Source organism: Heterocephalus glaber, unplaced genomic scaffold (genome assembly GCF_053883595.1).
Source record: "Heterocephalus glaber isolate CG9 unplaced genomic scaffold, H.glaber_assembly_v1.0 deba00001481, whole genome shotgun sequence".
NCBI lineage: Eukaryota > Metazoa > Chordata > Mammalia > Rodentia > Bathyergidae > Heterocephalus > Heterocephalus glaber.
In genome coordinates this window covers 13,425,214-13,451,115 of record NW_028258317.1, presented here as the reverse complement: position 1 = coordinate 13,451,115, position 25,902 = coordinate 13,425,214, and the positions used below count along the sequence as shown (strand labels likewise).

The window sequence follows — 25,902 nt, the reverse complement described above, 5'->3', positions numbered from 1 at the left end:
CAAAGACATAAACTTGGTTCAGCCCAAATGGGAATTTGTCTAAATTAATGCCACCCAATAGAAATACAGTGCAAGCCACATATGTAATTCAAATTTTTCTAGTAGCCACATTAATAAACAGGTGAGATTAATTTAATAGAATATTATATTTAACCCAAAATATCTTCTTAGCATTTAATCAACATAAAAATTGTTAAGATGCGTCCTCTTTTTCATACTGTGTCTTCAAAGTCTGGGTTATATTTTACAATTGTAGTTCATCTAATTTTGGACTAGCCACATGCCAAGTGCTCAGTAGCAACTGTGGCTGGTGGCTACCGTTGACGACAGTCCAGGTCTAAGTGCTGTTCCTTCCTAGCTTCGATAGTGATAAATGACCACCTCAAGGCAGGTGGCAGCTAGAGCACTGAGCCTGCAGTAGGTGGGTCCAGACTCCAGATGGACCCCTGTAATCTTGGAAAAGTCCAGATATTGGGCCTTGCTTCTCTCCCTTCGGACCCTTACAGGCTTGAAATTCAAGGCTTCTACCTGTGCAGCTGGCCATGCTGGCTCCCCTAGATACAGAGGGCAGGATACCTTGCCTAGGTGGCAGGATGGAAAACTGAGAGTTCTTTGCCCAGAAGTTTTGTGTTTGGCTGGGAAGACCCCAGCCTCAAGATTGGGGCTAGAGAACAGGTTTGCACCTAGTAAGTGTAGGAATTAAGCCTTTTCTGTTTCCTAATCACCAAGTCGAGTGCTTTGCAACGCCCGTGGTTAACCTTAAGCCAGTCCCTTCACTAGGGTCCTCATTTTCAATATAGGATTTGGGGGCTGCTACTTCAGAGGGTCTTCCTGAAATTAAGTCAAACAAGAGAAATGAAAAATGCTTTGCAAACCGGCAGGCTTAGGCGAGCAAGAAAACTAAGGTTTTAAAAAACAAATCTCAGCCTTGTCACAAAACCTCTGGGAGTGTCGCGACAAAGCCCCGGGCCAAAGAAAGATGGGATGTGAAAGGGCGGATGTGTATGTCCAACACTCTCCCTGTTGGCTTGGGCGACAGATGAGATTACGTCAAAAACTAGGGTCCGCGCCAGGAGAGAGAGGACAAGGCGTGGAGGGAACTGGAAGTGCACAGGGAGGCCTGCGAAGGGTGATCGGGCGCTGAAGACAGAGCGGCCCCTCTTCTCCCACCCGACCGAGACACGAGGCACCGGAGGTCGCCGAGGGACCCTCCAGCCAGCGGGACCCTGGGATTTTGAGAATATCCCACCCCGCCTCGGCGGAAAGCTCTTCTCATCTGGGGGCCTCAGAGACTAGAGGTGCGTTGCTTTTTATCTTTTCTTCCTCTTCCCACTTTGAACACGGAAAGGTAGCTTGCCCCTCTCCAGGCACCCCAGCGTCGTGTGCAGGCGCCCCGGGCTGTGGGTAATTAGATGTGTTCTTCCCTAATTGCCCAAGGCTCGTTAGAATTCGCCCCAGAGTTGTAACATTTATTTTCTTTCAAATTAAAGTTGCTTTGCAATTAAGTTTAGGAAACCAGCAACAAAAGCCTACTTGGCCTAAGGTCCTTTAGTACGAAAACGGATTAGGGAGGGAGCCTTCTTCCCCATTTGAGCGCTTTGGGGAAAGCGTCCGGACAGCAGAAGCCAGGGGGGTTGTCCTTGGCAGCAGCGGTGACCTTCCTCAGTCAGGTGATTAGCCTCATTGAAATATCTCTTGGACAGTTTGAGCTGAACTCCACACCGAGGACATGAAGCTGCTGTACGGGGTTAGAGTTTACCAAATACATTCATAAACATAATCTCAGTACTAAGAGTTCTGTGAAATGTTTCCTTTATTAAAATTATTTTTCTTAAAAAATCAGGACGTGTTCATTGTTTTAAAAAATACAAAAGCGAAGACTGACGAGGGAGGAGCTCCAGTTAGAGGCCAGCGTACGTAACATAGCCCGAGCCTGCCATAAACTAAGGGAGAGAAGAAGGGGAAAAAAATCAAAGAAACCCATAGTGTGCCAGAGAGCACAGTTAAGACTTCTGAATTCTGTTTTTGTTTTCGTGTTTTCGCCAGTACAGGAGGGCTGAGTCTTGACTTTGTCCCTGCATTTTTGTGAGATTTTGAATCAGGTTCCTTCTGGCAGTGGTAGGTCTTAGTTTCACTATCTGTAAAACCAAGAATAAGTCTCTTTCCCCCTTACATTCTCTGTCTACTCTTCCTTTGATCTTCTGGATTCAGGAAGCACTTCTGCCAGGGCCAGGAGAGGATAGGATTGGGAAGAGAGCCTTCCCTCTGTTTTACAGCCGAAACTGAGGCCCAGCAGCATGGGCGTCCATCGCTTAAGAGCTCACTAGAAATGCAGAATCTCCGGACCAATGGCCTACCCTACCCTATCTTTCAACAAGCCTTTCAAATGATTCATATGTCCTATGCAAAGGGGCAGAACTTTCTAAAACTAAGGGGAAAATGTTTTATGTTATAGGAGACCCAGAAATACCTTCTAGCAGCCTAAATCCTGATCAGCACCACAGCGCGACCTTGTGGCTCTGGCTTCAGGGGAAAGAGGGCTGGGTTGCAAGGGGACAAGGCTGGGATGGAGCACATCACCTCCTCCCTGGCATGTACTGCATCTTGGAATCATGGCCTTAGAATGCATCTTACCTCGTGTTTCGAGCTCTACAGGTGAGCCTGACAATCACATTCAATGAAAATACGTTTGAAAGTGTCTTGATGTGGGGGTGCCAGTTAGAGCCAGGACAGCTTCTGAGTCCCAGCTAAGTAAGGTACTTTGGGGACCTTGGATTCTGGTCTCCCTAAGCAGCAGTCAGATATGGGATAAACTTGACCCCTGCTCATCACCTTCAGCCTCAAGTCTAGGATAGTTGGAAGTTTAGACAAAAATTTAACTTTCTTCTGAGGACACAATGGCCAGCAGGAGGGGTACCCTATCTCTGAATCAGTGTGGGCCAAGGGATCCTCTGTAGATAGCCAAGGATCCTGAATCCCTAAGGAATATTCCCCTGCCTCAAACACACTCACCCTTCTGGAGAACTTGGGTCTCTGTGCTAATCCTCTTCCTGGGAACTGCTGACTCCCAGATGGGGTTGACGTGACATGGTAACTGGGAAAAAATATGCTTGATAAAAAGCGAGGGGCATATACCATGAAGGAGAAGAGGGACCTGGATTGGACACCACTGTTCCCAGGTTCATAAAACAAGGGCTGGGAGAACCAGCGTTCACATCTCCGTGCTCATGTGAGTTCTCAACAATAGGAATCAATAGCAATGCCTTGAGTGTGTGCTTTATAGAGCCCAAGAAGGGGTATGTGGCTTGCCCAAGATCTCACAGCTACTGTGCCCAAGCCAACTAGAACTTCTGCTGCCCCCAAGGAGGACAGCATTTAATTATCATCTGAACCGACGGCGCTGTAGAAGTTGTCAGTTATGTGTGAGAGTGACATGAGGTGGAGTACATCTTGAGAAACTTTAAAATGAGGTGGACTGGCAAATGCCAGGGAGGAGAGAGAGATGGACCCTTGATGAGATGAGTGCCTCCTTGATGCTTGGCCCCCGGAAGAACACTGCCCACCCCCTGTGGAGCTCCCCGTGCCCTCTACTGGCCCTATACCCCTTCTACTAGGGCCTCAGACTCAGATTTCCAGCTCAGCCCAGCAGGGTGGACACAGAAACACATACTGAGAGCCCTGAGTATCCCAGAGTGAGGAAGGATTGGGAAGCTGGCACAGGGTGGATCTTAGCCCTGGGTGTAGATCACCAGCTTATCTCACTATCGGAACCTGGAGCAGCTTCTCATGGGTGTGGGTGGAGTGGAGCCCAGTCATGGTTTCTGCAGGCATGAAGGCACTCAGCATCCAAGAGATAAACTGTGAGAACCACAGGCTCAAACAGCTGAATTCCTGTCTCTGACCCTTAGGACCCTTCCTGATTCCCAAATCCATCTCCCATAGCTGCCCTTATTACACTTCCAGGTTTCAGCCCACACACCACTTACCATTTCCCAGCCACCTCCACATGTTCCTGTCACTAGTTATGCACACTGACCTTTCCCTCTCCGTTTCAAGCCACCAACTCAGAAGAGGTAACAGAAGCCCCTTCATCCCTCTCCTGGGTCAGTGTCACCTCCTAATGAAGTTCACTGCTCCCTCCAGTGCCCCTCTCATCTGTCCTACACAGTGGCCAATGTGACCAGCTCCAGTATAAGCCAGACCAGTCCCTCTCAGGGAAAGAGCCCAGTCCTAAGGACCAGGACTTACTCAACCCTTTCTATTATTTCAAATTTTTATCAGAACTTCATACCACTATTCCACTTTGTGTGAAGTGGGGTCTGCCCTGATTTTCCCTGCCTGGGTGCTCATAAAAGACAGTGTCCTCCCATGAGAAGTGTGCACAGGGCTTTTGATGGTATACCTGTGGGTGAGCAGGTGGACAGTGGCACAATGGGCCAACCACTCTGTACAGAAATAAAACAACTCATCCTCCTTTGGGTATATTCAAGAAAAGGCAGTGCCCCACAATACTAGTTGTCTACTCAGTCCTCTTCCTGCCTTCCTTGGTGACAAAAGCCTAATTTTGTCCAAGTTTTAGTTGGTTGTGTGTTTTAGGGAAAGTCTTACTTCTTAGGGTATCCTTATATTAAATTTTGACTTGTTTAAGGTAGATGTGGTGATAATTCCATGATTCTTGTCACTGATTGGTTTAGAAACAGCACAGGATGTGTTTCCTGGTCAATGTGATGTCCAGAGAAGTCTGCTGGGGCCTTCTGGGAACCATTTATTTGTTCTTAAGAGAGCCACAGCCCTTTTATATCTCTGGTTGTTCAAGTGTGATACCCACAAGTATGGACACAGAGGGTCCAGACTAAGAGAACACATCAGCCTGCTGAGGATGGCAAAACAGAAAAGTGGCAAGGCATGGAGTCCCAAGAAGAAAGGAATGCCAAAAGAACCAATCCTAGAACCATTCATCCTACTTGTTGGTGCCTGTTAGAAATAACAAGTGGCCTTCAAGTTTAAGGCTTTGTCTTGAGTCTTCTGTGACTTGCAGCCAAATGTATACTAATTGACGTAGAAGGTGATCCTTAGAGACAGGGAAACTGCCTCTATCAAATAAATCAGATTCATTCCCTTTGATAACTTCCTCTCCTTTCTTATCAATAAATGTGTTGTCAACAGGTTAGCTAGTCTTACACCTTGTTTCTTGGAGAAAACAGGGAAGCTAACTTTCCAGAGTTCAGGGTGGTATGGCTGTAGATGGAAGTTAACTTTCCAGAGTGAGTTACTGTTGGAGACCCCAGGCCAGAATCCTTCCCTGGCTTTAGAAGTGGCTACAGCAAGATGAATCAGAAGGCTGAGGAAATTCCCTCCCTGGGTGAAAGTGGAGAATTGCATGTTAGTGGTGACTGGAGCTCTACAGAGTCCTCTCTTTTGGAGCTTTGAACCGGGTGGCCCCTGACTTATCTCCACAGGGAATGGGAAGCTTAAAGATAGTGTCTATGAAGTATGTGCATCTGGTTGCTTCAGATCCTACAAAGTAGAATGGTTAGTGCCAAAGCTGAAGGGAACTCGTTGTTACTATTAAAAAAAAGCCTTACCTTTCATCCTGCTCCCCAGGACTTGCACAGATTCAGCCCACCTTGGTCCCAAGAAGGTAAGGGAATGCTGCAGGAGCAAGCCCATAGTTTACGGAACACCTGGGAGAGGCTGTGGGTAGCTGGGTAATTTCCAAATTAATTGCAAGAGAAAACGAACAAAACAATCTGCAGGCTAAGCATCCCAGGAGCTCAGCGTGAGACTGACAGCCTGGAATCCAGCAAGCACAAAGCCCGACCACAGGCAGGAGGGCCTGTCCTTCTGCGGGGAGGAGGCCTGACTTTCTTCCAACAGGGACCCGTCCAGGCCTGCAGCCAGGGTAAGAGGAGAGGAAAACCCTAGGACTGAAACAGTCTTCCATCCAAACCCCAAACTATGGTGAACATAAAGCTTTCTGGTAACACTCCTGCAAGGCTGGCTAGCAGGGTGAACTATCCCCGATAGACCCTTCACTTCTCAGGAAGAAGACTGCAGGCCTTGTTTTTGAAAATTTCTTCCTGAATTCCTCCTCAGGAAATGGGGCTGCTCCCACTGGCCCTGAAGATTCCACATATGGGCAGGAAATGAACCTGATGTCTGTGCTGTTAGTAACAACAGTCAGACCTGATCTTTGTGGTATACTTTGCAGCTGTCCAAGAGGCTGCCTGCCTTCATGAGAAAAATACTAAATCAGATTCTCTTACCGTACCTGGACAAGTGTTAGCCTCAACTGCCCCAGCAATAAAATGGGTGCAAGGGCCGGGGATTTAGCTCAGTGGTGCCACCACCTCCCTCGCAAGCTCAAGGTCCCCAGTTCGATCCCCAGTACCAAAAAATCAAAAAAGAAACAAATAAAATGGGTACAACAGTGTCTTCCCTCTCTGGTACCAATTGCACATGCACAGACTCAGTCCTGTGGAAGGCACTGTACTGGTGCTTTTTGGCCTCCGCACTGGCCCTAGGAGGGACTTCCTGCCAACAGGAAGCTCTGGGAGCACAGTGTGAAACCAGTCTGGCTCCAGAACTTCTCAGTAAAACTGGCTAGCAGGTTCTCAGATAGGAACTAGCCTAGAAATGAAACTCCCAGGACACCCTTCTGTGTGGGTCCCAGGTCATCACTGGGCCTAAGCAGCCCAGATCAGGTTCAGACCACCCTGGCTACTAAACAAGCTGGGGCTGCCTCTCATGTTTCATGCCACTCTTCTGGGTCTGCAGTGGTGTGGGCACACACTTACAGCCAAGGCATAATGCTAGGCACAGCTGGGAAACCATGATTATACTGTGGCTATCCGTTTGCAAAAAAATTCCTACAGCATGGCATCAAGAGTATGTGAGTGGGCCAGGGATTTAGCTCAGTGGCACTGTGCCTGCTTTGCAAGCCCAAGATCCTGAGTTCAATCCCAGTACCCAATAAAAAAGAGTATGTGAGTGACCCCCCCACACACACACCTTTTAAAATCATTCTCCATGCTATAAAAAGAATGTAGTAAACCTCTTATCTCATTTACTTCAGGGTTTTTGTAAGCATTTCATGGAAGGGATTTGAAAATCATAATAAAATATTATGCTGCAATTTAGAGAAAATTTCACAACCACTATGCCAGATTGGGGCGGGTGGTAACCTGAGTCCCCAAGCTTTTGCTCTCTGTTAACTTGCTAGTGTTCCCCTTCCAACTAGAGCCCTGCAGCCTAGGGCCTTATATCCTGTCTGTCCCTCCCTGCCTGCTCTGCACAGTCACACAGTATGACAGGAGGCTTTTACATGGCCCCCAGCGATCCTTGTCCCTGGTAGTAACACCCTTCCCACTGAGCCAGGCTGGACCTACTGACTTGCTTCGAATGAATGCAACATTAGGCTGTCCCTTCCATGATTAGGTTACAAAGAACTGTGACCTCCATCTTGCTAGTGCTCTTTCTCTTGCTTACTCTAATGAAGGAAGCTGCCACTCTGTACAGTGCTATATGGAGAGGTTCAGCCAGTAAAGAACCACTGGACTTCAGAGGATCTGAGACCTTAGTCCTATAGCCTGCAAAGAACTGAATCCTGCCAGCAACTACATGAGTGAGATAGGAAGCAGGTGGTTCCATTACATGTTGAGGATGACTACAGGTTTTTGGAAGACTCTGGAGCAGAGGACCCAAGTGAGCCAGGCCACAGAAGCTGTGGGATAATAAACATTGTTCTTATGAACCACTAAGTTTTGGAGTAACCTGTTATGCAGCAGAAGATAACTCATACGCAGGGGCCTCGCTCATACACACCATAGTCTCCAGCCAGGGCATCTAGCATATGAGTACTACCATACACACACACACACACACACACACACACACACACACACACACACACACCCGTACACACATGAGATAGCTTAGTCTCACTGGGGTGGAAGATTTGGATCTGCCAGGTAAACGGACTTGCTGAAGGAACCCTAAAGCCTAGGGACTCTACCTCCTGCAGTTCTGACACAGAGGGAACAAAGAGACTGGGGAGACCTCCTCAGATGACAGAGAGAGGGACAGTCAGAGGACTGACCCCCAAGGAACCTGGGCTTGTGCTTAGGACCCCTTATCACCCAGTCAAGTGACACTAAGAATTTCATGATTTCTGTGGAGGGGATCCAAATTTCACAATATCCCAATCCAAAAATGACTATGTGCAGTGTCAATAAATGCAGATTCAACCACTTTCTTTGGCCATTAAATCTGACTTGAAGAGAAGAATTAGCTGCTCCCAAAAGGAAATGAGTAACACGCATTACAGCCTTAAGCGAGAGGCTTAGCTTTGAAGACCTCAGCCAACCACAATCTGGGCTGAGGTTTTCTCTCAATTACACCTATGGCTTCTTCTCTGAGCTGAGTTTGGATGCTGTTTGGGAGAGATGCAATGTTTCCTAACATTCCCTTCTTCTGTGTATTTAGAATAAATACTACAAAGGGAATTAAGAAGTGAATAAGATCTTACTGAGTGTGCCACAGACATATTAGGCAGGATCTGTTATATGTTTAAGTAGGGTTGTGAGTTAAAAACAAAACAAAAAAGGAGAAATGGGCCAATGAGGGAAACCAGGATAGGTAGCAGCATGTGTGAAAAAGGCTTAGTGAAAGCTAAGCTCCCTATGAGTCAAGAGTATCATGGAGTTGCCATAATACTGAATTTTATTTGAGGCTAGATAAAAGAAGTAGAATCCCCAAAGCAAGGAGGTGATGGTCCTGCCTGACTTTGCCCTTTTCAGCATGCCTAGGTTGCCCCTGAACTTCACACTTTTTGATGGGCATGGGTTAACCAGAATATACTATGAGGAAACAAGGACAGCAACCTGTATCCTGGAAGAATGAGCTTGTACAGCTGGAAGAAAGACAGAGTAGGTAGGGCACACTCCCTTTTCTTCAAGTCCCCGAAAAGCCTCCAGAGAAGGGAGGTGGGTGTATGTAGATAGGATCAATCCTGGGTAGCATCAGATTTCAACTGACAAAGAAAGAAGTTCCAAATAGTTGGAGGCAGCCAAGGGTGAAGCTAGCTGCCTCCAGCAGTCATGAGCTCCCTGGTCTGGAAGAGTGTTTCAAACACTTGAAAATGCAGCCAGTAAGAGAATCCACTCCTTGGGTGGGGGCTCAGTCCAAAGGACTTTTGAAGACTTCTCCAACCCTGTCTCTGGGGTATCTAGTGCCCACCAAAGACTCCTGGACATACACATTTCCTGGTCCACACACTCCTCCTAAAAAGCATTCAAGCCTTAGCCCTTCCCATGGCTCATCAATCAGGGTGCACAAGTTATAAGCAACAAAATATGACTCTAAATAACTAAGCAGTAACAGGAATGGCTTGGAAGGTAGGGGATCATTCATAGATCAAAGAAAAAGCTGGAAGATCAGATCTTAGAAATAATATAATCCAGGCCAGGGATGTAGCTCAGTGGTGCTGTGCCTGCCTGGCAAGAGCAAGGTCCTGAGTTCGATCCCCGTTACCGGAAAAAAAAAAAAAAAAAAAAGGAAAGAAATAACATAATCCAGACCAGCATAGTGGTGCACACCTGTAATTCCAGGACTCAGGAGGCTGAGGCAGGTGGGTCACCATGAATTCAAGGCCAGCCTGCACTGCACAGTGTGTTCAAGCTCAGCTTGAACTACATACTGCCCCTCAAAACAAAAACAAAACAACAGCAATAAAAAACATAATCCAGGATTAGCAGCTAAAACCGGGAGCTAACAGATGAGCTCTTCTGAGATCCACTACAGTGTGAATTAGGTTGACAATCACTGAGCCACTGAACACACAAAGGTCCAGAGACACCGTCTGATCTCTCCGTGTCATATACCCACGGTGGTTAGTAGGGGACAGGGCATGTTGACAAACAGACCAGTCATGACCAAATCCAGTACAGGAGGGAGTTCTCTACCAACCCAAATCAGGAAGAAGCCACTAGAAGAAAGGCGTGCTGTGCCGGCATAATAAAGGATCCATGCCTTGCTTTTGCCAGGATGAGGGGTCTCCGGAGTCTGTTCCTCCAGTCTCTTCCATGGCAGTGAGAGTAGTGATGCTTTTGACCCTATAAATGGCACACCAACTGTAACCAGGACAAGGGCAATTTGAGAGATGGGTAAAGACAGCTTGGTGGAAAAAACACTGACTTCGGCTGCCACCAGCAAAGAAGACCATACATCCTTACAGAACTTTCCAAGGGAAGCAACTAAACTATCTGAATAAAATAGGCAAAACTTGGGCCAGGGATTTAGCTCAGTGGTTTCGCCACCTGCTGCGCAAGCGCAGGGACCTGAGTTTGATCCCTGGTAATGAAAAAAAAAAAAAAAAAAGGCAAAACTCTTGAAGACATAGGCATAGTCAAGGACTTTCTGAACAGAACCCCAGTTGTATAAGAAATAGCACCAAGGATCAACAAATGAGATCATATCAAATTTAAAAGTTTCTGTACAGCAAAGAAAACCACCAACAGAGAGATAACCTACAGAATGGGAAAAAAATATTGTCAGCCATTCTTCAGACAGAGGACTAATATCAAGAATATATAAAAAATTAGATCCTAAAATAAAAGACCCAATCAAAAAATGAACTACTGAAATGAATAGACACTTCTCTGAAGAAGTAAAAATGGCCAATAAATACATGAAAAAATGTTCAACATCTCTGGCCACTAGAGAAACACAAATTAAAACAACGCTGAGATTCTATCTTACTTCAGAAAGAATGGCAGTCATCAAGAAATCAAAGACAACAGTGCTGACGAGGCTGGGAGGGGATTTCTACACTGTTGATTGGGAATGTAAAGTAGTACAACCACTGTGAAAATCAGTATGGAGATTCTTCAAAAAACTAAAAATAGAAATTCCATTCAACCCTAATATTCCCCTCTAGATAAAATTATCACTTAAAATGCATTACTGAGTGGGCAAGAAAGTTTTTTTAAAATCCACAGAGGACCAAAATAAAATTAAATCAGGAATTCTTAGAAGTGAGCAAACTCTGGTGGCAGTTCTCACCCTGAAGGTGTCTCTCAAATTCCAGAGTTCTTTTGTAGGTTTTGTGAGATATGGAAAATGAGAAATAAGACTCTAGAGTTTGCTCAAGGTGGAAGATGCACAAGAAGACTATACAAAAATTGAGATTATCAAAGCTGTATGTATTCAGAGCAGGGGAGAATAAAAATAAACCTATTTTCTTTTTGCCTCAAATATCTCAGACTTGCAACTGAAAGAGCTGATAACTCAAAAATGCTAAGAGGCACAAACCCAAAAGCTTGCTGTCCTTAGTCAAATTAACATAAAAGGGGTGGAAAACCTTGTTTTAACCCAACAAGAAAGAAAACCGGCAAATATCCTGGCAATATCACAGAAAAACTTTGACACCCCCCACACAAACACATACACCCATAAAGGCAAAGTGGAGAGCCTTTCCCAACTTCATTTTGCTGTGATCAGCTGAAAAATGGTCCTGAATGATGCCCATGTCCCAATCCTTGGCGGCTGTATCAGCTAACCTGTGTGTGTGTGGAGGGAACACTTTGCAGGTATGATTAAATTAAGAATCCTGAGACAGAGAAGGAAGGGAAAGAGGGAAGAAGAAAGGGGGCTATATTAAAGATACAGTGGATTTGATAGTGAAGAAAATTACCAGGAATGTAGAGGGACATTCTGTAATGATAAAAAGGTAAAATATTGGCCAGGTTTTAGCTCAGTGGCACTGCACCTGCCTTGCAAGTGCAAGGTCCTAAGTTCAATCCCTGGTACAAAAAAAAAAAAAGGTAAAACACATAGCAATTCTCAGTATGCAACAAACAACAGAACTACAAATTATGTTGATATAGACAGCAAAGTTAGGTAGAAATATTACAGGCAGTCAGACAGGGCTGGGCCCTGGAAGTCAGTGCAGAGGATGAGAACACATAAAAGCTGTGGCTGGAGTCATGTCTGAATAAGATTAAAATCACAGTGGCCAGATTTGTATGCTTCCCTAAGGGATGAACAGAAGCTTGAGATTATCGGTACCAACCTTTCGGGTTTTCCCTTATACATAGACCATTATCTCATTAGGGGTGGGCCACCTCCTCCTCTCACTAAGACTAAGATCACTAAAACTAAGAAGATTTAAGACTAAGACTACATGGGCCAGGGATTTAGCTCAGTGGCACCACACCTCCCTTGCAAGTACAAGGTCCTGAGTTCAAACCCCAGTACCAAAAAAAAAAAAAGACCAAGGCTACAGATTATCGGCCAAGGTTAATGATGTCATCTATATACCCTTGTTACTATTGGGTCAATAAGTGACTATACTTGTAATCTTGTTTATAGTTTTTACCCACATTGCACCCATCCCTCATGACTTTGCTCCATAAAACTACCTTTGAAAAGGGCTGGGGATTTAGCTTTGTGGTTCTGGCATCTGCCTCACAAGTACTAGGTCCCGAGTTCGATCTCCAGTACCAAAAAAAAAAAAGTCAAAAAAAAAAAAAGAAGTGGGCTCATTGGCAACTCATTCGGGACCCCTCCTATCTCCCAGGAGCTATTCTTATTCCCCATTCCTATTCCGCAATAAATTTCCTACTTTTAACCTCCATTGTTCCTTAGAATTCATTCTTCAACTTTGGGGAACACAAAGTTGGTGTATCTGACATCTAGCATGACTTATATTTATTCCCCCTATATCATCACGAAGCAAAAATTGATAGAATTGAAAAAAGATAAAGACAAATTTACAATTATAATTGGAGACTTCAACATCAATCTCTCAACAATGGTAGAACAACTAGATAGAAAATCAGTAAAGTTATTGAACTCAGTATCAACAAAAGAATCTAATCAACATTTATAGAACATCCCACCCAACAACAGAAAAATACTTGTACAAACATTTTGAAGTGCTAATGAAATATGTATCAGGCTAGATCATATTGTGGGCCATCAAACAAACCTCAACAATATCAAGAGAACTGAAATTCTACAAAATGAATTTTCAAAACTTCTCAGAATTTCTCTGAAAAAGATAACAGAGAAATTTCCAAACACTTGGAAACTATACCACCACCACCACCACCACAACAACAACAATAATCTATGGATCAAAGAAAAAAATCTCAGGAAATTAAAAAGAAAAATCAGAAAACAGAATGAAAATAAAAATAGCAAAATTTATGGCACAGGTCAAGCAATATTGAGAGGGAAATTTGTGGAACTAAATGCATACATTAGAAAAAAGGAAACATCTCAAATCAATAAGCTAAGCTTCTTCTCATGAAGGCAGAAAAAGAAGAAAATAAATCCAAAGCAAAGAGAAGGAAGAAAATAACAATAATCAGAGCAGAAATCAATGAAAATGAAAATAGGAAAGCCATGGAAAAAAATTAAAAAAATAGAATTGGTCCTTTGAAAAGATGAATAAAATTGGCAAATCTCTAGCAAAAATAACTAAGGAAAAAGAGAACACAGAAATTATCAATATTTTGAATAAAACAGAAGATATCATTATAGACCCTAAATACATCAAAGTGATAATAAGGAGTTTTACAAACAGCTCAGCACCTAAAATAGACAATTTAGATTAAATGAACCAATTCAAAAAAAAAAACAAAAAAACACTAATACAAATCACCACAATTCAACCAGTATGAAGTAGGTAATCTGAATATTCCTACGTCTACAGAAAAAATTGAATTTGAAATTTAAAAATATCTTCCCCCAAAAAAATTTCCAGACCTAGGTGGTTTGACTAGAGCTTTTTTTTTTGTACTGGGGATTGAACTCAGGACCTTGCACTTGCAAGGCAATGAGCTAAATCCCCAGACCTACTAGAGCATATTTTAAGACTTAACAATTATATATAATTACTTCCAAAACACAGAAGAGGAAGAAATATGTCACATTTCATTTTGTGAAACTAGTATTATTCAGATACCAAAAGCAGGTTAAAAACAGTATAAAAAGAGAAAACTATACACCAGAACTTTTCATAAATATAGGTAGAAAAGTTTTAAACAAAATAGTTGCAAATAGAATTCAGCAACAGATGAGAAAAATTTATGTACCATGACCAATCAGCTTGTCTCAGAGATGAAAGGCTGGCTCAGCATTCAAAAATTAACCAATGTAGGGGCCAGGGATTTAGCTCAGTAGTGCCGTTGCCTGCCTCCCAAGCACAAGGTCCTGAGTTCAATCCCCGGTACAAAAAAAAAAAAAAAAAATTAACCAATGTAATCCACCATATTAACAAGTTAAAGAAGAAAAATCATGTGATCATATCAGTTAATGCAGAAGAAGCTTTTTATAAAATTAACATCTCTTCATGATAAACAAAACAACAAACAAACAAAACCTCCCAGAAAACAGAAACAGAGGGGAACTTTCTCAGCTTCATAAAGATACTTACAAATCTACAGCTAATATTATACTTAGTGGTGAAAGACAGAATGTTTTCTCCTAAGATCCAGATCAAGACAAAGATGTCCAACCTCGCCACTCTTATTTAATATAGTGCTGGACTATCTAGCCAGAGTAAAAAGGAAGAAAAGGAAAGAAGTGGCATACAAGTTTGCAAATTAGAAATTAAAACAAAAACCTTCCTAGAACGAATAAGTAGGTCCTGCAATGTCACGGGATACAAAATAAACACACAAAACTCAGTTCTATTTCTATGCACTAACAGTGAACATGCAGGCCTTTCAATTAAAAATATGTCATTTGTAATCACTCAGACAAAAGAACCCTTGGGTATCAATTTAACAAACATACACCGTAAGTGATCAAAACATATGGTGAATGTTCAAATTGTCTAAAAAATGTATTACAGTAAAAGACACACTGCCCATTAATTCTCCTCAAAATACTCCTTCTTGCTTGAAACACACCTATCACATCATTTTTATCACTTTCTGAAGCAGTTCTCTCATGTCTTTATTTGTTCTGTGGTGGCTGCCTCACTGTCCTGAATCAATTCAAAAGGTTTACATTTATGGTCATTTTGACTTTGAGGAAAAGCCACAGGTTGCATAGTGCTAGATCTAGTAGATAAAGTGGATGAGAACACATGGTAATGTTTTTCTTTGACAGAAATTGCTGTAAGTATTTAGAAATTCAGGATATTGAGATAGCCATGAAAAGATACTCACAAGAGAAGACTTTCAGAACTGCTTCAGAAAGTAGCAAGAATGATAGAATAAGAGTTTGATGAGAAGGGAAGTATTTTGAGGGGACTTAATGGCAAGGTGTCTTTAATTGTAATACGTTTTTAATCTAAATATTTACTGTATTTTTTATCACACCTCCTATATAGGGCTTGCCTATTGTGTGCAAAGCCCTAGGTACAAGTTCCAGCACGGCAATGACAACAACACACAGGTACCAGGCTTGTATGCTGAAAATTACAAAATGCTAATGAAAGAGATCAAAGGAAATCTAAATAAATGGAGAGATACACTATGTTCATAATTGGAAAATTTAACACATAAAGTTGTCGCTTTTCCCCAAATTTCATACAGCTTTAATACATTTTTTAATCAAAATCCTAATAAGAGCTGTTGTTGACATAGATAAAATTGTTTTAAAATGCATGTAAAGGCAATGAGAGCAGAATAAAGCAATTTTAAAAAATAAAGAAGGATCATGATTCTACATTAAGGTATTATATAGTTACAGTAATCAAACTCTGTAGTATTGCACAGAAACACAGATCAATGAAACTGAATTGAGAATCTCAAAATTAACCCATAAAAATATATTCAACTGATTTTTTGAAAAACATGCAAAAGTACTCTAAGAAAGATAGCATTTTCCACAAATGATGATGATCAATTCAACACTCATGGACAAAAGCCAAACCAAAACAATAACACCTGTGTCTTAAGTTACTTTCCTCCCATTGAGGAGTCAAAATACCCAATACCCAAAGTTAAAGAGGGAAAGGTTTATTTAACTCACAGTTTGTAGAGGTTTCAGTCCATAATCAGCTGGCTCCAAGGCAGGGTGGTTTGGCAGAGGGGGATTACAGAGGAGAACCAGTTCATACCAAGCAGAAGACAGTAAAAGCAAACAACGAGGGACCTTAAGAGAGTCTTTCTGCCCCTTTTATCTTATCCAGACTACTTAGGGCAGGTAGCACTCACACCCTTAATCCTAGTGTCCTTGAGCCTTGCATTGCACCATGGATCAATTCCAGCATCACACACTCTAGATCCAGCCACCTCTGAAAAAGCCCTACCTATGAACACCTGAGGCTTTGGGGGGTGGGGGGGACATCTAGACACACACCATAACAACCCCCTCCCCACAGACACAAATGAAGAGTTTTAGATCTAAGTCTCACACTTCATACAAAAATTGACCTAAAATGGATCATGAACTCAAATGTAAAATGCGAGACTATAAGACTTTTAAAGAAATATGGGGAAAAAAGTCTTTGGGATGTGGGATTAGGCAGAGTGCTAGATTTAACCAACAAAAATACAATCTATAAAAAAAAATTGCTAAATAGGATGTCACCAAAAAAGAGTTGCCTGAGAAAGATCTTATTAAGAAAAAAAAAGACAGGGTACATAATGGGAGAAAATATTTTCGCACCACATATATGACAAAAGAAGTATGTCTAGAATACATAAATGACTCTCAAAACTCAACATCAAGAGAACAATCCAATAGAGAATGGGCAAAGGACATGGAGAGACTTACCACCAAAGAGGACAGACAGGTGGCAAACAAGACATGAATAGATGCTCAACATCATCAGCCAGTAGAACCACAATGAGATATCACTGCTCATCTATCAGAATAGCTAAGCTGAAAACAGTGACAGCAGCAGCTGCTGGCAAGGAATCAGAGAACCTGGTTCACTCAGACATTGCTAGTGGGAAACTAAAATGGCACAGCCGCTCTGATGAACTGTTTGGCAACCGCTTACAAAGGTAAACATACAACAACCATGCAACTCATCAATTGCACTCCTGGGAATTTGTCCCAGAGAAATAAAGATTTATGTGCACATTAAAATCTGTACATGTGTGTTTGTAGCAGCTTTATTCATAATAGAATTTTTTAAAACTGAAAAAAACCCAGATGTCTTTTAACAGATGAATGTTTAAACTATGGAATATCCATGGACTATTCTGCAACAAAAAGAAATGAATTATTGATACACACAATTATGTGCAATTTTCAGAAAATTATACTGAAAGTAAAAAAGCAATTCCAAAAGATTACATAATGCATGATTCTATTTACCTAATAGTCTTGAAACAAAAAAATTACAGAAATGGAGAACAACTTAATTGATTGCCAAGGGTCAAAGAGAAGATGTAGGCAGGGAGAAATTGGGTATGCATATAAAAGGGCAATATGAAGGATCCTGGCAGTGGCTGAAATAATCTTGACTATATGTATGTCGCTATCCTACTTGTAATATTGCACCATTTTACAAGATGTTACCATAGCAGGAAATTAGATAAAAGATACAGAGAATCTCTTTGTATTATTTTCTTTCTTTTCTTTTTTTTTTTTTTGGTACTGGGGATCGAACTCGGGTCTTTGCGCTTTCGAGGCAGGCAGCAGAACCACTGAGCTAAATCCCCGGCCCTGTATTATTTTCTATACATGCATAGAACTCTTGAAAATAAATGTTGAGCTTTAAAAAAATTATTGATGAGTACCTCATGATTCTTTTCATTAAAAGTGCAAATGGATTAAACTAATTGATACTTTTCTTGTTTAAGGGTTTACAAATCTGGGAGTGATGCTAAAAATATTTGCTACCAAAATATTTGCTTTCAGCACAGGCTGAAATCAGAGTGGACACCCAGCTAATCCATTGCCTTATAAATAGCAGGATATGTTGCACCTAAGCAGCAGGCAGAATGTCAGACCTCTGTACCATCACGCTATAAGTATAAAGAAACACACGGGAATGGTTAGCACAAAATTCTGGCTGGTGTTTTTCTCAGGCAGGGAGGAATTAGGAAGGAATAAGGGAAAAGAACCCAAAGGGATCTGCAATAACACCTGATCTCCCAAACTGGGTGCCAGGTTCAAGAATACTCATTTGATGATGGTGATAATGATGACGAATGTTGTACTGATTCCCTCTTTGTTACTGGTGCACATATAAAATGAGATTGTTTGGTACACTGGCACATACACATATTTTGATTATTTTCATTCCCCTGACTCCCCTCTTCCTTTCCACCCATTCCCCTGATCCTCTTCACCATCTCTAAAAGCCTACCTTCTAATTTCCTGTCATCTCTTCTTTATTTATTATTTTTAGACAGCCTATATAGGAAAAATATGTGATATTAACTTTCTGAGATTTATTTTGCTTAACATGATGGTCTCCAGTTCCATCCATTTTGTTCTTCTTTATGGCTGAATAATATTCCACTGTGCATGTATACCACATTTTTTATCCATTCATTTGTTGATGGGTATCTAGGCTTTTTCCACACCTTAGCTATTGTGAATTGCACTACTAAAAACAAGGTTATGCATGTACCACTAATTTGCTGTCTTTAATTCTGTTAGGTATATTTCCTGCTTTATATGGATAACATCTGTCATCAAAAACTTTTTTTAAAGAACTCTGGACTTGGAGCGAGATATCTTTGTCTCCATGGTCATATCAGTCCTTTATTAACTTTGGAAGCTCAGAAGTTTCACTTAAGGGCCTGGGGAACTGGTTCTCAAACCCAGGCTCCTGATTACCAGTCCTGTACTCACCCCTTCGTACCTGAATTCATGTCAGCACTTCCTCTAAGTTCCATCCCCTTGAGCCTGAATGTTTTTTCCACTGGGACAAGGGAAGCTTGTGGAAGCCAGAGCTTCCTGTCTCAAGGAGAACTGAAGAAACAAAATTTACCATGGAGTTTGAGACAAAAAGATTGGCTCTGCCAACAAAACATTATTCAGGGAGTTGTTTTGTTTTTGTTATTCAGAGAAGTTTTTTTTTCTCTGAAGTGTTATGCTCAGTTTATTAAGTTCAATGATGAAAGTTGTCAGAAGAATATTCTTCTGAAAGTTATTTTTTCTTAGGAAAAAAAAAGGAAAATTAAAACCCTTTCAGCACAGCCACAGATGCTGTGGCCATTGCTCTCCGATCCTCCTGCCTCAGCCTCCCAAGTGCTGGGATCACAGGCATGCACCACCATGCCCAGCTCATCCATTTCTTTATAATTTCCAAGAGTTCTGCATCAAACATGGCTTTCCAACATAAGAAATTCTCAACTGTAACAAGGGTGTCACAGAATGATTGCTTCTCTGCTTCTTCTGATTTTTTTTTTTTAGTTTCTTTTCTTCCTCTCTTCTCGTTTTTATCTGATCTACTATTTCATTTAATTTTTCTTTTCTTTCTTTTTTATTTTTATTTTTTTTGGTACTGGGGATGGAACTCTTGTCCTTGCGCTTGCAAGGCAGGCAGAGGAACCGCTGAACTAAATCCCTGGCCCAGCCATTTAATTTTTCTTGCACTGCTGTCTCTAGAGTAAAGATCATGACCACACCAAGATTTTCCTCAGCCTATAATGTTAATAATTTTAAAATGTCTATGACATCATTATCTTCTAGGTTTTCCTGAGAGAATATTTCATAAAGAGGAGCTTCATCTGGGTAATTTTCACTGTATGTACACTTGAGGGTAGTTGGACTGTATCATCATTTTCTGCAGCCTCTGATGTCACAGTGATGGCGAAGCTGGGTGGATTTTCTGATGATACTGTGAAGGAGTCGGGGTAGCTGGACTTAGAGCCTCCAGCTCGTTTTGCTGCTCCTCGCTGTAGTCTGTCATCGCGGCCCTGGCTGCTGCCCATAGAGCACGCCGACGCTCAGGCAGCAGGCAGCACGCCACAGCCACAGCCACAGCGGGTCCAAAGTGCCAACGCCTCCCGCCAGGCCAGCCTGCTGAGCCACAGCCCCGAGCTGCTCTCAGCCAGTCACTTATTCAGGCTATTCAGAGAGTTTTAAAGCTGGAAAGTTTTGGATACAAACCATCTTCCACGATCTAGTTCATTTTCTTACAATCATTTTCATGGGCCCACATGTTACCTTTTACAAAGTATCCTCACATCCATTCGACCCACCAGGGCTAGAGCCTGCATCTGACCTCTTCCAGCTTTGGCTAGTTACTCCATGACGCTGTTGGGGTGCCCCTCCCTCCCTATGTGCCCTATGGGGCAGTTTAATCTGTAGCCCACTTTTATCCAGTCACCCCAAGGCCTGTACAGAAACCCTCATAGGAGTAGGTCTTTTTTACTCCATGTCAAACTTTCATGGTGTTTATCTTCCCTGTAAGTTTGGAGTCCCCAGTAGGTTCATCTCTATCCCTCAGTTCTTAGCAATCTACTAGACAGAATCTTTCAACCTCAGCCCTGGTGGAGATTTGGGGCCAGATAACTCTTGGTTTAGGGGACCATCTTATTTGGCTGCATCTCCGGCCTCTACACACTAGATGCGAATATCCATCTCCGCTAGATGTAACACAGAAAATGTTAGTTTGTCAAATGTCTACTAAGGGTTAAAACCACTCCTGTAGGGATGCACTGCCCTGAACTCTGAACACCTTGCTTATAGGCCAAGGCCCTGCTCACTTTATATTCCTTTGCATCTAACATTGTCTTACACATGCCAGTTTCCTAATGTGTTAACTTCAACTTATTAAGCATTTACTATGTGCCAGGCAACATAATCTACTAGGATTGACCACCCTTGCAAGACGTGGTGCCACATGGCTGTAATCCCAGCACTTGGGAATCTGAGACAGGAGGATCACCACAAGTTCAAGGCCAGCCTGGGCTACACAGAGGGTTCAAGGCCAGCCTGAACTGCATAGCAAGACCCCTGTCTCAAAAAAAAATCGACCACCCTGCTGTCATTCACAGGTCACCTCCTTATCTGCATGCAACCAATATTAGTTTTTTGGGGTTTTTTTGGTACTGGGGATCTAACTCAGGTCCTTGCGCTTTCAAGGCAAGCGGCAGAACCACTGAGCTAAATCCCCAGCCCTGACTCATGTTATCTTAAATCAGCCATCTAACACAGTACTTACAGTATCTGATACAATGCAGGTGCCTGGTAAATCATTGACTGTAATTAAATTTCCCTTTCCAGGTATCAGAATCAGCTTCATGGAAAGAAATTGATTTCCTGCCTATCAAGTCAACTAGAGAATTTTTTTTTTTTTTTTTTTTTGGACCTGGGATTGAACTCCGGACCTTGTGCTTTCGAGGCAGGCAGCAGAACCACTGAGCTAAATCTCCAGCACTCAACTAGGGAAATTCTTAATTCCATAAGAAATAAACTCCAGAATTTCAAATTTTTTACATGATGGGATTTTATTTCCCACTCATCCAATTAGGGTGTTCCTAATCCCTGGGTGACTTTCCTCTGTGTGACAATTCAAGGACCTTAGGCTTTTGCCATGCCCCAGCTTCCTGTGTCACAATGAATCTAGACAGCAAAGAGAAAGAGCATGAAGAAGGCAGCCTGTTATTAGCGAGAGGTCTGTACGTGATGCACATCCCGTACACTTACCTTCCATTGGCAAGAACCACTCCCAAGGCCTCTGCTCAGGCAAAGGGGCCTGGGAAATGGAGTCACTGGCTGAGCAGCTGCTTCCGGGGCTGGTCAGTGCTGTAGTTCTGGGTGCTCCCATCTTGGGCCCAGCATCGAGTCATGCAAGGTACTTCCAGCTCACATCTCAGATGTCTGTTTTCACCCTCAAAATGTCTCCTCCACAGAACCCTATCATCAAGGCCATAAACCCACCCAAACCATTTCAGTGGCAGCAGGATGACATACCTCCAGCATCGTTAAAGGAGGGCAGATGAGGGCAACTGCTGACTACAGTGTGTTCTCACATCAGCATGTCCACTGCAGCCTTCTCACCCTTGGCCATAAGATATATAGAAAAACCAAAGATATATGGACCCCCGAAGGTCAGGAGCAGTGCAGGTCTCTGAGCTGCCTGCTCTAGGAGGCAGCAGCAGGGCCCATCCGCCCACCTTCACTGAAGCAGCCCAGGGAATTAGTCCTCATGTCCACGCCCCATTCTGGAGTTCCTGACACTTCTTCTTGGATCAACGCCCTTTCAAAAGGCGCATTTCAAATAGGAGCCATCAACACTTATGGAGGGTGGGTCTTAATCCATAGAGGATCATTAGCTTCACCCAAGTGATGGGGCATCCATCAGCACCTCCCGTTCTTCCACCAATTATCTATCTGCTAATTATCTGGGATTAAGAATTGACATGGAGTGACATGGTCATTAACCACATATTTGCACGGCTTATTCATGTTAGTAGGGCTGCTGGGTCTTACCACGTCTAATTGAACACACCCACAATGCTGCAGAACACATTTACATCTACTTGGCTGTCAGTAGCCAATAAAGGACTGTAGGATGTGTTTACTTCCAAAGGGAATTGGCTCTTGGCAAAAGCTCTTCCGCAGGCATGCTGGATGTCTTGGCTTTCTGGCAGCACAGACTACAGTTTAACTGAGTGCATATTCAATCATGTGTCAAGCATTCATTAGCTCAATCACAATATGGCATAGCTCTGGCCTCAGGAGGTTTTACAGAGATGAATGAGACGCGGTTCCTAACACCTCTGAGGTTTTCCTTCAGTCAAGGGAACACTTTCAAGCATGGCAAGCTCAGAGCTATGAGAAGTGGTGATAATGCAACATTGAGACGTTGCTTGGTCTGAGAAATCAGGAGAGGCTTCACAGGGGAGGTGGCAGCTTCAGCTACACCCAGACAAAAGGTAAATCCAGGCTAGAGGAGCTGCAGAACAAGGACACAGGTGACGTGTGAGGAGAGTGAGGAGTGGCCTAGATTGCTGCCACACACACACAGGGGAAGGAGATGGCCTGGTAGAGCGGGCACACTGTGGAGAACTCTTGAGTATTCTGCTAGAGTCTTTCACTTTCTCTTCTGGGTATAAGGATACATGGGAGAGGGTTTCTGTTGGTGTATATGTTAGCATAGTGTGTTTTACTCTATAGGAGTATAACATACATACAGAAAACTGTACAGCTTTTCACAAATTCACCACACCTGTGGAGATAGCAACCAGATAAAGAAACAAGTCATGACTCAGACTCCAGAAATCCACTGCAGCCCCTTTAAGGGACAGCCCACAATCATGAGGAAGCACTACCCTGATCGATGTTATAGCTCATTTCCCCCATCTTACTGTGTGTGGAGTCTTTCACTCAACATATGTTTGCATGTTGTTATACATAAATGTGTTTCCTTCTCATATGGATCCACCACCATTGTTGGTGAGCATTGTGTGTTTTCTAGCTTGGGGCTCTAAACCTTCTTGCATGTGCCTTTTGATGCTCATATGGGTGTGTATTTGTTAGGTGTCTATCTAGGAATGGAACTGCGGGGTCACCGTGTGTGTATATATCTTCTTGAGTAAATGCTAGTTTTCCAAAGTGGTTTTATTTATTTACACTCCCTCCAGGAATGCAGAAAAGTTCTGGTTGCTCCTTGTCAGCACTTGGTATTATCAGCTTTTTAGTGTTTTGTGCTTGTTTAGAGAAGTGTTACCACCCAGCTGGAGAAGATGGAACCCACCTGGGTTGAAGTATACCCACTCTGCCAGTAGTGTAGTGTCATGGTTAGCGAAGAGGCAAGTGAGGCAAATAGGACCAGTCACCAGGCCAGACACTAATGCCCAGGAAATCCATGGTGGACTCAACAGGAATAGAACCAGAATGAAAAAGGTTGATAAACTGGGTGTGGTGGCACATGCCTGTGACCCCAGCACTTGGGAGGATGAGGCAGGAAGATCACCACAAGGTCAAGGACAGCCTGGGCTACACTGTGAGTAAAGGCCAATCTGAGCTACATAGCAAGACCTTGTCTTCAAAAAAAAAAAAAGGAGGTGCCATGTGGGTAGAATATCCAGACTTGGATACAAGGCAGAAAGGGACTAAAGGGAGAGATGGAACATTTCTGTACAGGGTGGCTGGTTGGGGGAACGATGTCAGATTTGATGACAGGAGAAACGTCCCAGTTTGGGACACGTCGTATTTGAAATACCGGACAGCAAGATAGAAATGTCCAGTACACTCCTGGTTCTGTGGGTTTGTCGCACAGAGATGACTCCAAGGCTGGAAACAAAGAGTTAGGAATGATCACAGAGTGGAGCTTGAAGCCAGGGATGTGGCTGAGATTTCCCAGGGGAGCGTGTACATTGAAAGAGAAGGGCTGGAGACCCGGTGCCTGCCTTTAGGAGATGAGCAGAGGAAGAAGTGGGGGAGACAACATCGCTTCCCTCTGAAATGCTGGCAGGGGCTGGGAAGCATGAGTCAGGCCCTCGCAGCTCAACAGCCCAGGGTCCATCTCACCAGCCACAGTTCTCTCCTGAATGAACTTGCATCACTAACCTCAGAAGCTGTATTGTGAAATCCGCATCAGATTGCGTACCTCTGGCAGCATCCTGAGGACAATGGGCACCAAAGACTCATAGCATCTTGGGGCTGGAGTCCTCCTCACCTCTGCACATCCCTGCCAATTAGTTATCAGCACAGGCACGGACTCAACTTCCCACGGCGAGGCAGCTCATTGCATTGCTCAGCAAGTGGGGCTGTAAGAAAATCTTGTCATAAAAATGCAATCTTACCAAGTTGAAAGTCAAAGGAAAAGATAAGGTCTTACTCCAATGGGACTAAACCCAGGCAGGCTCAAGCGCAAAGACTCTGCTTTCTGGAAAATCCGTTTCTACTCCTGCATCTCCCAGCATCTTCTTGCTGAGCTTGGGGTCACAGCATCTTCCTCCCCCCAGGAAGCTGCGCTGATTTCATCACCGTTTGTACACTCCATGGGAATGCGCTCAGCCGCTGCAGGCATTCCTCTGGCTTCCTCAAGCGGAGAGTACACGGCCCTGGCACCTGGCCAGTCTCCCAGGACCCAAGCGGTGCATGCTCCAGCACAGATCCACCAGGCTGGACACGTGGGAAGAATGAGCGGCTGTGGGATGAGAGCAAGCCTGCTGCGAGGAATTAGGCACGATGCCATTCCGTCCAACCTTTGTTCCTGCGTGTTTACCTGCAGCTGGCCTGTGCGGGGCTCTGAGAAGAGAGGGAGGGCAGTCTGATTAAGAAATGGCCCCTTGGCAGGGGCGAATACTTCTAATCCCAGCACTCTGGGAGGCTGAGACAAAAGGATCAAAGTTCGAGCCCAGCCTGGGAAATGTAGTGAGAACCTATCTCAAAATACAATACAATACAATACAATACAATACAATACAATACAATACAATAAATAAATAATGGGCCGGGGGTCAACCTCAGTGCAAAGTCTCTGGGTTCAGTCCCTAGTATCAGAAGAAAAAAGAGAGTTAACCTCTCTCTCTCTCCTGAAAGTGCTCTAATATCTCATTGAGAATGTGATTGGGTATTGAGTTCTAGGCTTAAAATAATTTTCACTTAAAACCTGATGGACTAGTTCTATTGCCTTCAAGATACGATACTATTCTTTTGAGGCAGGTGGCTGAACCACTGAGCTAAATCCCCACCCCAGATATGATACTATTCTTATCCCCATTCCTTTTTTCAATCTGCTTTTCTCTGCAAAATTTTAGGATTTTCTCTATTTACCCTATGCTCTGTAATTTCACAGTGATGTATCTTAATTTAAGGCTTTGCTCATTGATCTTACAAGGCACTTAGTAGAACCTTTCATGTCAGAACCTCACATTCTTCAATTCTAGGACATTTTATTTTATTTTATTTCCATAATAAATCTCTCCCTTTCACTTCTCCTGTTGTCTGGATCTCTATAAATGCACATCTTTGTAACACTGGATTAGTCAACAGTTTTTTTAGATAGTAACACCAAAAGCA

General features: G+C 43.2%; 1 long non-coding RNA gene across 2 annotated transcripts; it reads left to right on the top strand.

Annotated features, from left to right (window-relative positions):
* Positions 1–386: 386 nt before the first annotated feature.
* Positions 387–21,330, top strand: LOC147825824 (uncharacterized). 2 transcript variants are annotated; one of them, XR_015440007.1, is made up of 3 exons: positions 387–1,298; positions 2,456–2,655; positions 21,154–21,330. It is a non-coding gene; the product is annotated as an uncharacterized LOC147825824 (long non-coding RNA). The 2 variants fall into 2 exon arrangements; XR_015440008.1 differs by lacking the exon at positions 21,154–21,330 and adding an exon at positions 4,695–5,103.
* Positions 21,331–25,902: the final 4,572 nt, after the last annotated feature.